This window comes from Rhea pennata, chromosome 1 (assembly GCF_028389875.1).
Source record: "Rhea pennata isolate bPtePen1 chromosome 1, bPtePen1.pri, whole genome shotgun sequence".
NCBI classification, from domain to species: domain Eukaryota; kingdom Metazoa; phylum Chordata; class Aves; order Rheiformes; family Rheidae; genus Rhea; species Rhea pennata.
Genome location: NC_084663.1, coordinates 86,421,447 through 86,433,898, shown reverse-complemented (window position 1 = coordinate 86,433,898; position 12,452 = coordinate 86,421,447). Strand labels below are relative to the sequence as shown.

The 12,452-nt window shown below is 45.2% G+C and overlaps 1 long non-coding RNA gene across 1 annotated transcript in view; it reads left to right on the top strand.

The window, feature by feature from the left end:
- Positions 1–12,452, top strand: part of LOC134150789 (uncharacterized) — a 15,767-nt gene extending 3,315 nt beyond the window's left edge. The window contains exons 2-4 of the long non-coding RNA XR_009960719.1: positions 6,572–6,682; positions 8,079–8,353; positions 9,628–12,452. This is a non-coding gene — a long non-coding RNA (uncharacterized LOC134150789). The remainder of the gene's footprint in view (positions 1–6,571; positions 6,683–8,078; positions 8,354–9,627) is intronic.

Genomic DNA, 12,452 nt, shown 5'->3' with positions numbered 1-12,452 from the left:
GGTAAATGAGCCCTGGAGGGGAAGGTAGCTGGAGGCTAGCAGGACGTCCCTCCAGGAAGCAGAGCTGTGCAAGAAGCATAGCTGAGTACCTACCTGCCTCTGAGGGTACCAGCTCATGGCAAGCTCAGAAAAGGAAATGTGTAGAGAAAGCCAGCTGAGACAACAGCTATGACAGCAGTTGTCTCTCTTGCAACTTTTGTGACAAGCTCTTCTACATGGTTTTGACCCCAGAGGGCTACAAACACACACCTCCACACTGGCTGTCTGTTCCATCTCCCATCCTTGTTACCTCCTCTGCGGTCACATCTGGCCTTCATGGACCCACCTAAGCTCTTCCCCTCTTTTTCTGCCCACTTGATTTCTTCATCTCTTTCCTTCTTGGACACCTTAACACAGGATGCCCACCCCTAGACCTTCAGTAATGGCTATAGACCACCTGCTTGTAGCACCACTGTATGCTGTGTCCTCAGACACCTTTTGTCTGTTGTCCATGTATAAACTGTGCTGTTCGTGGTGGCTGCCCCATTGATATAGGTGTTGTTTTGTATCATGGGATCCTGCTGGGCAGGCTTCTAGGGCTAGTAGACCTGGCCTGACGTGTTCAGTAAGTTGCCTCTATTGGTACCTGAATTAGCCAGAGGTAGTTGAACAGTAGGCAGAGAGGAAAAGATGTGTTTGGAAAGTGTGATGAGATAGTGACACCCATTTTAAGGATGGAGGCTGTTCGTTCTTGCCCAAATTTTCATCTGCTTGTGGAACAATACTAGGTTTATCCTGAAGCTGGTATTTTAATCCATAATGTGAGTACATTTCTCAACAAGGCATATTGTCCTCACTCTGTCAGGGAACTGACATCTCTTTGGCAATCGCCTGATTAAATCCCCTGGCAGCACGCAGCAGAGAGCATTTCAGCATGTCATTTCTATTTTTTTTCCATTGCGTGGAAATAGAGTGCATCTTTCTCTGTTTGGTAGCTTCCCTGGTTGTTGTTGTTTAAGGTTTCAGAAATATATGGTAACTGAGAGTTACAGTCTCCATTATCCTTCATATGCTGGCCTGCCTGAATCATTGCATTTATAGTGGGATCCACACTCCTAAGGGCAAAGAGCAGGAACTAAATACCTAGGATACACTTTGGAATTTGAAGCAGAGGTAACAATGTTCCATGCTTGTTTGCTGAAAGAAGTAGATTGTTCTAGACCTGGGGACGTCACAGTCCCTGTTGGGCAGGAACTTGATAACTCAAGAGTGTTGTGGGATTGATCAATCTTAGCTACGGGCTGAGTTTAGTCTGCTGCTGAAGTAAGTACAGTCAGTTACTGAACTTTCTGGCCAGCACCATGAATACAAGGCCCATAATTTGGAAGGAGGATAAAAAATCACTGAATGTATCAGGAAGCAAGCCAGAGGGACTGTGCCTGAATGCATTCGGCACAGGACGAAAGTCACAATCCCATCAAAAGTGCCTGAAGGGGGATCTCCATTGCATGGGCAGAGCCAAAAGCATACCATATGTGCACAGGCAGAAACTGTTCCAGTGGGATGATAGCTTCTCTGTGGCAATAACCCCAAAAGGCTTAAATCAAAATGGATTGTAACAGATCACTACAAAACTCTCAAGAAGCATTTGGAACATGATTCAACAGTGAACCCTTAAAGCAATAAAAGCTCCTTGTAAACTGGGCTGTGTTAGCAAAAATGTGGCTGGCAGATCAAGGGAAAAGGTTACTTGAAAGGACACATCTGGAAGATTGTGTCCAAGGCTGGGCTCCCCAGTACAAAATGGATGTTGACAAAATGAAGCAAATACAGCAAAAGGACCCAACAGTGGAGGGCTGAAGTACATGATGTTCAGGGAAAAGGCTGGAGGAACTGGGTTTGTTCAGCCTGCAGAAATGAAGGCCGAGGAGGCATCCAACTGCTGACAGCCTTTGTATATATAGGGAAGTTACAGAGAAGATGGAGCCAGACTTTGAGAAGGGAACGGAGAGAAAGGACAGGAGACAGTGGGCACAACTGCAACAAGTGAAACTGACTATAAAGGAGAAGGCTTCTTCCCTTTGAGAGGAGTTCAGCAATGGAACAGGAGCCCAGAGAGGCTGGGGAATCTCCACCCTCGGAGATGTTGAGAAGTTCCATGGACAAGGCCCTGAGCTACTTCATCTAGTTTGGGAATTACCCTGCTGCAAGCAGGGGATTGGGCTAGAGACTTCTAGAAGTCCCTTCCCACCTAAATCTTTCTGTGAGTCAGTGATCTTGGTTTGTGCCATTGTGAACAAATGCTCAGTATGTTCATAAAACTGGAAGCCAAAAAGGTAGCATGCCTGTTTCATTTTGTGAAAACGCAGCTACGATGACAGCAATGTTAGCCTCTGTAAAGTCCTTGCACAAGAACAAAATTTCTGCAGTTGACTTGCCACATTCTATCCTTCTCAGTCCATCCTATTTGTGGTCCAAGGACAGGAAGATCCATTTGCTTTGTGGGGGACCCCTAAGCTGTGACATGCAAATTCTTCTGAACTGCAGCAGCCACAGAAATGCTACTTAACTTAATGAGAAGAGTCTTCCCCCCACTTCCGCACCTTAATGTCTTCAGAACCAGAGAAACTTTAACTTTGCATTCTTGGCTTAGGTGTGTTTGTTTGCAGTCAGAATATATAATAATGCCTTTCAGGGGATCTTTATTTCATCCAGAAGTTCTACAGTCACTTCACAGGTTCCTGCTTCTTAAGAATTGTCCCTAACCACTTAGTCCATTAGCCTAAACTGTAACATTTAATACACAATTAGATCACAGTGGTGGATGCTTGGCTGACATGCTCCTCATGCCACCTTCAGTGCTCTCCAGAGTGTTGTGGAAGTATCTCTCTGGATCTTGATAGCTGCTTCGTATCGTTTCTCGATAAAAGGGAAGATGATGAAAAAGGAGAGAGAAAAAGATAGAAGAGAGGGTGGAGTAAAGCAAGTTATCCTATCAGAGCACAAGTAAAAATTAAGAAGCTGTAACATATCAAAACTGGAGCTCACCAGCTCACCTCTATATTTGTTTTTTCAAAACTGACCAGGGAAACTGCAGTTTTGGGAGCAAAAATTTGCAGCTGATCCATCAAATTCAAGGGAAGAACTCCAAGACTGGAAAAAAAAGGGAGCTATATTTCAGGAAGAGAAAAACCAAAGTACACTGGGCAGCTGCAAAAGCATTAGTTTAGTCTCAATAGAGTGTAAGGTTAGGAACAAATTACAGAGGAAAACAAAATTAAAGCCACAGCAGTAAGTGAAAATTGGATTCACAGAATGGGCTTATCAACAAAAGCAATATGTGCTTGATCCTTTTCTTTACCTCCTTTTCCTTACCCAGATGAAAAAAAAACAAAACAAAACAAAACAAAAAACAGTTGACCTAGTCTGGCTGGATTTTGGTAGAACATTTGATACAGGCAACTAGATAAACTGAAGCAAAAGGAATTAGTAAGAGAACTGTAAGGTGGGGAAAATACTGGGGACAGGGAGATGATGAGTTGAGTCAAAAGGGAACTGTCACAGTGGAGGAATGTCACTGGCCTTGGGAGTAATTCTGTTCACAGTAATGGCTCCAGCTCAGCAAAAAAAAGCAGCATGAAAAGGAAGTTTGCTGATTAAATGCATTTAGAAGAATTACTCACAGACTGGAACAGATAAATGTGAGATCCTGTTCTTCACTGCTGTTACCAGGAATTTCTGCTCTACACAGAAATTGAATGGTTAGAAATGACAGAAGAGAAGACAGATCTGGGTGCATTTATCATTCACAGGATGCATATGAAGCACCAATGTGACATGATCACAAAGACAACAGTCTTAAAGAGATCATTACGTTAATCTCATTTAGGATGCTCTACACAATTTGTCACCCATATTTGGAAGTGGGCTTAAGACTAGCAGTGGCACATAGGAGCCATAATAACAGTGTCTGTCTGTATGCCTCTCTTCGGCTCCTAGTGTGTGTGGACATGGACAAAAGTTTGCTTCTTTAGCTTAGCAAAAGGCTGAAATAGGTGGGGATGTTCCCTGTGAAATGAGCTCTTGTAGAAGAGAAGTAACTTAGCCATAATTGAGCTGGGGAGGCCTTTTCTTTTTCTGAGTTTGATTAAAAAAAAAATCCCTGAAAGTCCAGGTGTTTATTTACCTCTCCCTGAAATTGGTGCACCTCCTTGGAAAGCAAAGCAGGTTAGCATGACAAGCAGCACGGCGTTATGAGAAAAGAGGTGCTGAATGCAAGCCCACATTTTCCTACTACATCCCCCAGCAATTTTTTTCTTATATGATAAGATATCAAGCCAAACTCTTGTGTTCTCTATGTTGGGAATTGCTTGGTGTTTCTCCCATGTAACATCCAGCTCTTGTAAGCCCTTTGAGGAAGCAAATTTAAAAAACAATGCCTTGAAAAAGTTTTGGGTCTCTGGAGAGCTGCAGAAAAGCCCTCTGAACTAAATGGACTACATGTACTTTTGTGGACAGCAGAGCTGAAAGGATTCATCCTGCTAGTTTTCAGCAGTCAGGGGGGCAGGTAATGAGTCCTGAACTGGTTTCTACCCAGCAGAGTTAGCTGTAGTCTAACATCTGACTGGGCGGAGGGGAAGCACTGAACAGAGCTTGCTGCGGTTTGCTTCTGCCAATGATTTCTGAGGTTTGTTTAGTTTAATTGAGGGAAATGAAATTGGGACGAGACCTCAGGCAATCATCTAATTCATCTTTCTGACCCGGAGACAAGATTAAGTAAACACAGATCATCCCTGACAGATATTTGTTGAACCTGTTTTCAACAGCCTCCAGTGACAGGAATCCCTAGGCCAATTGAGTCCAGTGTTTTATTACTGGATAGTTAAATAGCTTTTCCTACCATTCAGCTTAAACTTTCGCTGATGAAAATGAATCTGTTGATTCCTGCAGCCCCACTGGAAATGCCTTTCCGCTCTGACAGCGCAGTCTTCCCAAACCAGTTGTGTACACTTTTTGGCCATGATATGCACCTTCTGGCGATTTCATCTCGATTGTGTTTGTTTCCCGGTTTGTTTGTGAGAACTCCTTGCTTTTCAGTGTACCAAAAGCCTTAAAGTCAAGACATATCACATCCACTACTTCTCCCCCCGCAAGGCCGTTAGGCCAGTTATTCTGTCAGAGAGTGAAGTTACATCAGCCTAACATGATCTTCCCAACGAATTGATCTTAGAGGTTTTTTTTTCCTGTAGGACATATTTATTGGAGAGGAAGCTTGTTCGTATGTGCAACTGCTACCTGAAAGGGATGGGAAAAGAAATGAGAGGAGAGGGGCTTGGGGCTGTGGCAGGCTGAAGGGGAAGAAGGCAGAAAGGGTCAGGATAAGTGCAGTGCTACAAAAGCAGTCTGTGGTCAGTATCCTGGGCTAAGAGGGGCTGCCAGGAACGCCTTGAATAAATGCCAAAAGCTTGGAAGGAAGGTCTGCTACAATGGCAGCAGTCTGTAATGTCAGATATACACCAAACCTGTATCTTATGAATACCTCAGGGATTCACTGCAGACTCTGACACACTAAGAGGCTTTCAGAGTTACATGCTTTGGCTGTGTCACTCTGGGCACCCTTTCAGGTTTCAGCTGCTCTTGCAGTCCCTTTCTTTACTGTATCCCAAAGCTTTACTAGTATCTGGAACAGATACCTCTAGGTAGGGTGCCCAAGTTTCAGATAAATGTAATATTCAGGGAAGTAATTTTTCAGAAGTGTTCACAGCATCATCAGGGAATATTTCTTCTGATTTCCCCAAATCACCCCATAGTCCTCTTCCTGGTCTAGTTAGCAAAGAGCCCAGCAACAGTAGTGTTACCTGGTCACAGCACATCTTGCAAGCTTTCCACTGCTTCTCAATCTATATCATCTCTCTGCACTCTGCTGTTTCCTCAACAGGGAAGGTCCAGGCAACTGGGTAATCATGTGGCAGGAGGTGACAGTTCCTGATGAGCAAGTTACAGACAGCTTCTCTGTCACCATGTCCTTCTTCCTTGTGCCAAACTGGTCCTTCCCTCATTCCACCTCCAACTGGGATGGGGAAGACATCTTACCCTTGTTGCAATAGGGCACAGCTGAGATCCAGCCTACCATCTCCTATGTTGGTCTCCCCAAAGCTGTGGCTATATCTGTACTAAGTAAACAGGCCCAGGACATAGGACTGGATCGTGATGTGTGATCACCCATTCTGTCAAACAACCAGTGCAGTTTTAGCCCAGTCTAACTGCTGCTGCGCGAGACATTGCCCAGGTGAGGCTGGTAAGGTGGCACGTACCAGGGGCCATTCCCAGGAAGTGGATTTCATATTTCTGTTTTCGAGATAAGCAGGTTCAACTGCCTCTGTCTATGAACATGATATGTCCATTTGATGGAGTATTTTGTTCGTTTTATAGACTCAGTCTTTGTTTTCCTGGTGCTTTACAGTGCAATATGGTTTCTGGGTAGTTTTCCCCTATTCAGGATGAGCAGAGTAGTTATGAACTCATTCCTGGGACCTCTTGGTAGACCCAGAAGCTGTGCTCTAGTATTACTACCACTTTTTTTTCCATGTAGGAGCACCTCTGACTTTGAATATTGATTTGGGGATCCAGAAGTGGCCAGGTTTCTGCCCTGAGGAATGTGAGACTCTGAAACATGTTTCCTGCCTGAGTTGTCAGCAGAACAGTGAGTATTTTGCAGATTTAAGTTCCTGTTGTTCCTAATTCTGGCTGGGCTTCTCCTCCGAGGCAAGCTAGTGTTATGAACTCCATGTCCTTAGGGCTGTTATCAGTCTCATCTAGATGCTCAAGATTTCCTAGAAAATCTTCTGTGTCATCGCCAGGCCTCATTTTAGCAAGGATTCCTGTGTTTTCTAGGGATGTCTTCAGCACTGTAATCACCTGGGGTTTTGTTTCCTCCAGCCTCACAGACAGAGTGAGCATCTGTCTGTCACAGAAGCTTTGGCTCTGGCTGGGGAGCAGCTGCCTCCTGAAAAATTGCTCTGTGCTTGGTCCCTCTCTCCTTTTTCTGGAGTGGAGCCTTTCAGGCCTGCAGCTGACAGTTAATTCCAGCTTGCCCCAGACTAGGTCCTTTAATCTGCATCTATTTGTCATGGTAAGCATGATGAACTGCCCTTCTGGATCTGCAAAGTGCCCATTCTAGGAAGAGCGAAGGTCTTGCAGACTGTCCACATGTAAAAAACTCCAGAAAGTAGGCAACATATTTAAAGAATGCTACTCAATACCCCAAAACTGCTGGACATCAAGAGCCCAACACAAAGCCTGGTGGCAGAGAAGGGTGCGGAACAGCCTGTCTAGGGCAGGACCTGATCTGTGGCTGCATTTCATGCTAACCCTCCTGTAAGGCACTGCCTAGGATAGATGCACCCAGCAGCAATGACTATAAGAAATGACTTTCTACACAATAGGAGTTTTTAAAGCATTAATGGTTTAATGCAGTGAGAGAAAGATAAGCTGGAAATGGCAACAGCATAGAGAGGAAGGGAGATGAAGTGAGAGCCACTCTGACCACTCTTCTCTTCTATGCTTGAAGCTACTGCAATCACCATGTATTAAAACTGCCAAAATTTTGGGCCCTGGCCCTTGTCTGTTGTGCATCCTTGTGACCCTGCTGGCAATCCTGGCCCTAATTCCGTGTTCATAATACGGAGAGTGCAAGATGAGAGTGAAGCTCATGGCAACCAGCTGGTATCCTTCACTGCAGACACAACAGCCTCCATGGCAAAGCAACATGACTACAGCTGCATAAAAGGGCAAACAGCTTGCTGCTGCCAGGAAGCATGTGAGCCCTCCACAACTGCAGCAGAGCCAAATCTGCTGCACTAGCTACATTTGCTGTTGAAAATGCCTCTCACCTGCCTCAGTGACATTGCACTGAAACGGATTAGGGAGTGCCCTCAGTGAACACTGTTGTTGTTCTTCCCAGATGACTGGTGCCATGTGGTTGCACTTTTATAAGCTGACTCCTACAAGAAACCTTTTCTTTCAGTGTTATTGCAGAGAGGAGGATGCCTGCTGAAATTGTTACCCCAGGATGTCCTAATTGCGTATCATTTCCTTAGGTCTTTGAACACGCTGCATTGAAGTTGCCTGGATATCCCGTAGACAGAAACACCTTGCTTTTCATCACAGAGGTTGGACTCAGGCAGCCCCTCAACCTACCCCTAAAGGACTTGCTATCCCCTCCCCTGCTCACTTCCTACTACACTCAGCATTCTTGAGTGTGTCTCCAGTAATGCTCCCCTTCACTCATTGCCGAATGCTTTATACCTGATGCAGTGAATGCAGATGGAGAGCTGGCAAGCCCCCGACAGCTGCCAGCTCCAGAGGATGGGAGGTAAGGTTGTCTGGGCATGTACCTTAATTTTAAATGTCCTGTTTTTCTAGAAATTGGAGTTTTGATGAACTCAGTGTTCTGGGAAAGAATGTGCTATCATCAAGCAACATTAACTCTGTGTTAACAAAGGGCTTTGTCACTGAGTTTAAACTTAAGGCACAAGAATAAGTTATCACAGGCTGGGCCATGAATACACTGAGGCTGGAAATTAAAAGAAACTTCTTACCCAACAGTGTGAGGATCTGGAACACCCTTTGAATAGCAGCAATGAGGAAAGGAGATTGAGTCTGGTTTGAGACTGCAGTCAGGAAGTCTCTGAGTAGGAGTATGCGATGGGGCTACCTGTCATGATCTGGGAAATGGCTGTCAGTCCTCTCTTCTTATGTAATTGCAGGACGTTTTCGTAACATCTTTGCTCTTAATGCAGCACAAGCCAAGAAGGATGCCTGGAGCTTGCCTGGGAATGATGCTGCTGTTTGGGTCTATGGGAAGGGTGCCCAAGGGAAGCTGCAGAATGCTACAGGGCTGTAATTATCCAGGGAGCACAAATGTATCCCAGAGGCAGTACTGCCGCCTTCTGCGAGCAGAGAGCTAGTGCAGGAATTGGAGTCAACCATATGTGACAGGCAGGCCCATGCCCATGCACCTGAGGTGACAGCTAGGCTTCTTGTAGATATTACAGGATTTCTGATGCACAGAAGAGGGCTCCTTCATATTGTAATCCAGGAAAGCCGTTGTGAGCTAGGCACTTTTGGGCTCTGAGGCAGTCCTGTTTCCCCAGATCCAGGCCCAACCCCAAGCAGCCATGACCTCTGGCTCTGCTGGGGGCCAACCAGCCCATGAGCCACTTGCTGAAATCTCCTGAGAGCCAAGAGCCATAAGACACGAACCTGGGGTGCTGAGACAAGGAACTGGAGCCAAGGAGAAAGATGACTGTAGTTCTTCTGGTGCAGCCTCAGGCTGGACATGCAGCTGCATCCTGGAGTGAATCAGCAACATCTCTCCTAGCAGCACCTCCTGCCTTGCTCTCTCCCATGGCCAGAGGTGGAGTCTAGCCTAGCATCCGCAGCCCTGTGAAACAGCATGAGGCTTCTGGTCACCCCAGACTATGCTGTCACTAGGTACCAGCCAGTGCTCAGTTGTCCAAAGCAGAAATCCTTTTGTGAAATATTTCAGGTTTCAGTGGGTAAGCTGGGGATAAAATGGGAGTTATAGCAAATTCTGTGACTGACTGTTCCTTTTCTCTCTCTCTCTTTTTTTTTTTATATATATAGAAGATTAAGGCATTGCTGGAGTGACGTCTACATCTTTCTCAATGATGAAGGTTAGGGGTTTCAAGCCTAGCTTCTGACTCATAACCAAGAAGAAGAAAAAAGGGAAAATTAGCATTAGGAATGTTGCTGAAATGGCTTGTATCTGTTTAGTGATTAATCTAGGTAGTGTATTGCTGTCTGTGGCTGGTGTTTTTCCTAGGCGTTTTTAATGGAATCTAATCTTTTAAGAACATGGGGCACCTGTATGTAGAGCCTGTATCTGCAGATCCCATGCCAGAAAAGGCAGATCTTTAAGAAAAACTTTTCCAGAAAGCAAGTTTAATTCTTGACATTGCAATACCAGTGTTTTTTTCTGAACCTAGATGCCTTAGGACATTTTACTGAGCGTCTGGATGGCAGATCACTGGTCAAAGTGTAGCCTGGCTCTGTGGGGATTAAAAATCACTCCTAGTGGGTGTATGTCTGCAGGCCCTCCTAGGACATGCATTTGGTGGGACCATGTCCCATCTTCCGTGTTAAATACTTCTTCCCTGACTACACTAACTGGTAAACTCAGCAGAATGGCCTGGAAGGTGACCTTGAGCTAAGCTAATGTCACTTCCAGCGGATGTCGCCTGTGGATCAAGGATGAGGCAAGCAGGGGAGGCTCAGGCTGCTGCTCCTGAGATAACTGGAAGGATCAGAGAAGCTGGGTGACTGATCAGTCTAAGCAATGGCTTCAGAGCCAGAGCTGTGATCGTACTCAAATTAATTTCAAACAGACACAGTAACATAAGAAGCAATTTGCATAAGACATCACATGGATTCACATAAAAGTTTGAATATTTAAAAAAAAGCAATAATGCACAGCTCGGGTGGGTACATGAAATCATTTGTGCAGCGAGCTGTGCAGAGAAACAATGTGCAATTACCAGAGAAGAAAACAAATGACAGCAACCATTCAGGCAGCTCAGAAGTCAGGAAACACCGGTCCATTCTTTCATCCACCCCCTGGACAAATACTTGGATTTATGCTATCATTTCACAAACGTGCACTACTTTTCTGTCAGGCAGTTGCCTCTCTGGTACAGAGAAAGGATGATGCTCACTGTATCATGCTACTACTCACTCCTTCACATCTGCATCTTTGGCTTCATCTTTCTGTGGCTGTGGAACACCTGATGGGTCATTTTTTGTGGGCTTTCTACTGCATTCGTCACTGAGTCTGAGGGATTCATCTCTCAGCATATGTCACTCCAAGTGGTACTGCTCTTGCCCCTTGGGTGCGAAGACTAGAGGCCTAAATACTAACTCTGGAAGCCCAAGCGCAGACTCTGACAGCCTGATCTTTGGTGGTCCTAGCGCTGTGCACGTTCTTTGTGTTTCTGTGGATAAGATCACACAGTTCTCAGCTCCTGGAAAATGATAACCAGAACAACTAACATTAAAAAAGGAAGCTGACAAGAAAAGGCAAACACATCCATTAAGTGGGAATCGTCTTTCCCAGGGAACATCAGGAGGTCTGAGACCTTTCAACCTGCAGAATGCACTTTGACCACTTGACCTACATTTCAGAACAATCCTGCATTTCTGATGAATGGATGGGATCTCAATTTCTGTCCTCACTGGAGCAGTGATTCTGAACTGCAAGGGATGAGCCATGAGCACATACAATAGCATCTTCGTCCCCCTCCCTCCTCACCATGCTGTGGGAGCAGCACCTGGGTACCTTGGAGCTCCCAGCCCCCACCTCACCTGCCTTCTGTCTTCATTTACCCATTTCTTTTTAAGGCCTCTAGCTCTAAATATCCACCTTGATCCCTTCTGACCCTGTGTCCCCTTTCTGCCCAGTCTCTTAATCCTGGTCACAATTTCTGGTTCTGCTCACTCACTCTTCACCCTGCCTTTTCCTGTCTTCCCTCTTATTCTTCCCCCCTCATCGCTTCAGCAACTCATAGTTAGGCTTTTTTTTTTTTTTTTTTTTTTTTTTCTCCTCCCTCCACTGTCACCAAAAGCCTGGAAGAGGCAGGATTACTCTCATTTCTGTTATGTCATCCCAGCCCTCCTCCTTAACAGGGAAAAATCTCTCTCTCCCTTTACATTTGCTACATTCACAATTATTGCACCATATCTTTTATCCACAAACAAGCTGGCCAACCCAAGTGGCTGTAAGTAGCCCAGGACAGTCTTTTCAATCCTCCATTTTGCACGTAGGCCCTGATGCCCAGTAGAAGACGAACCTCATTATAGAGGAGCAAATAATGCCTCTGTACCTCTTACGGTTTTTGCTGTGTGTCTAGCAAACATGGGGTAATGCTAAGCTGAGTTTCTGACCTCATTTGCGCGGTTTATTCACATGCAATATGGCACACAAGAAAGGAACTAGCAAAGCAGAAAAAGGCATTGGAAGGAAAACATTTCAGGCTTAAATAACTCATCCTGGTGTGGCCAAATGGGTCCAAATCAATCTAATGACAGTGGCAAAATCTTCCACTTTTGGTGTGTCTGACTGTTGCACTGATGTTTTGGTTAATGAATGCATTCAACTAAACCAGTTTGTGTTTACAGTGCACTAACCTGGCTAGGCTGACTACTCTGCTACTAATAGAGGACACAGTTCACAGATTGTCCCTTAGGTTAGGAAGGGCTTAGAAAGTTCCTACTTGCTGGGTCACTTTACCAAGGCTCAGATGATGAATGAGAGGATCAGAGCGCTTGTCCTGGCATCCTCCCTTAGGCAACCTAACTGGGAAATCAACCATCTCTTCAGCCAGGGCAGGCCATAATGCAGTCTTGACCAGTGCATGCTGTAGACATTAAATAAAGTCCCTCTGACATTCAGAAAA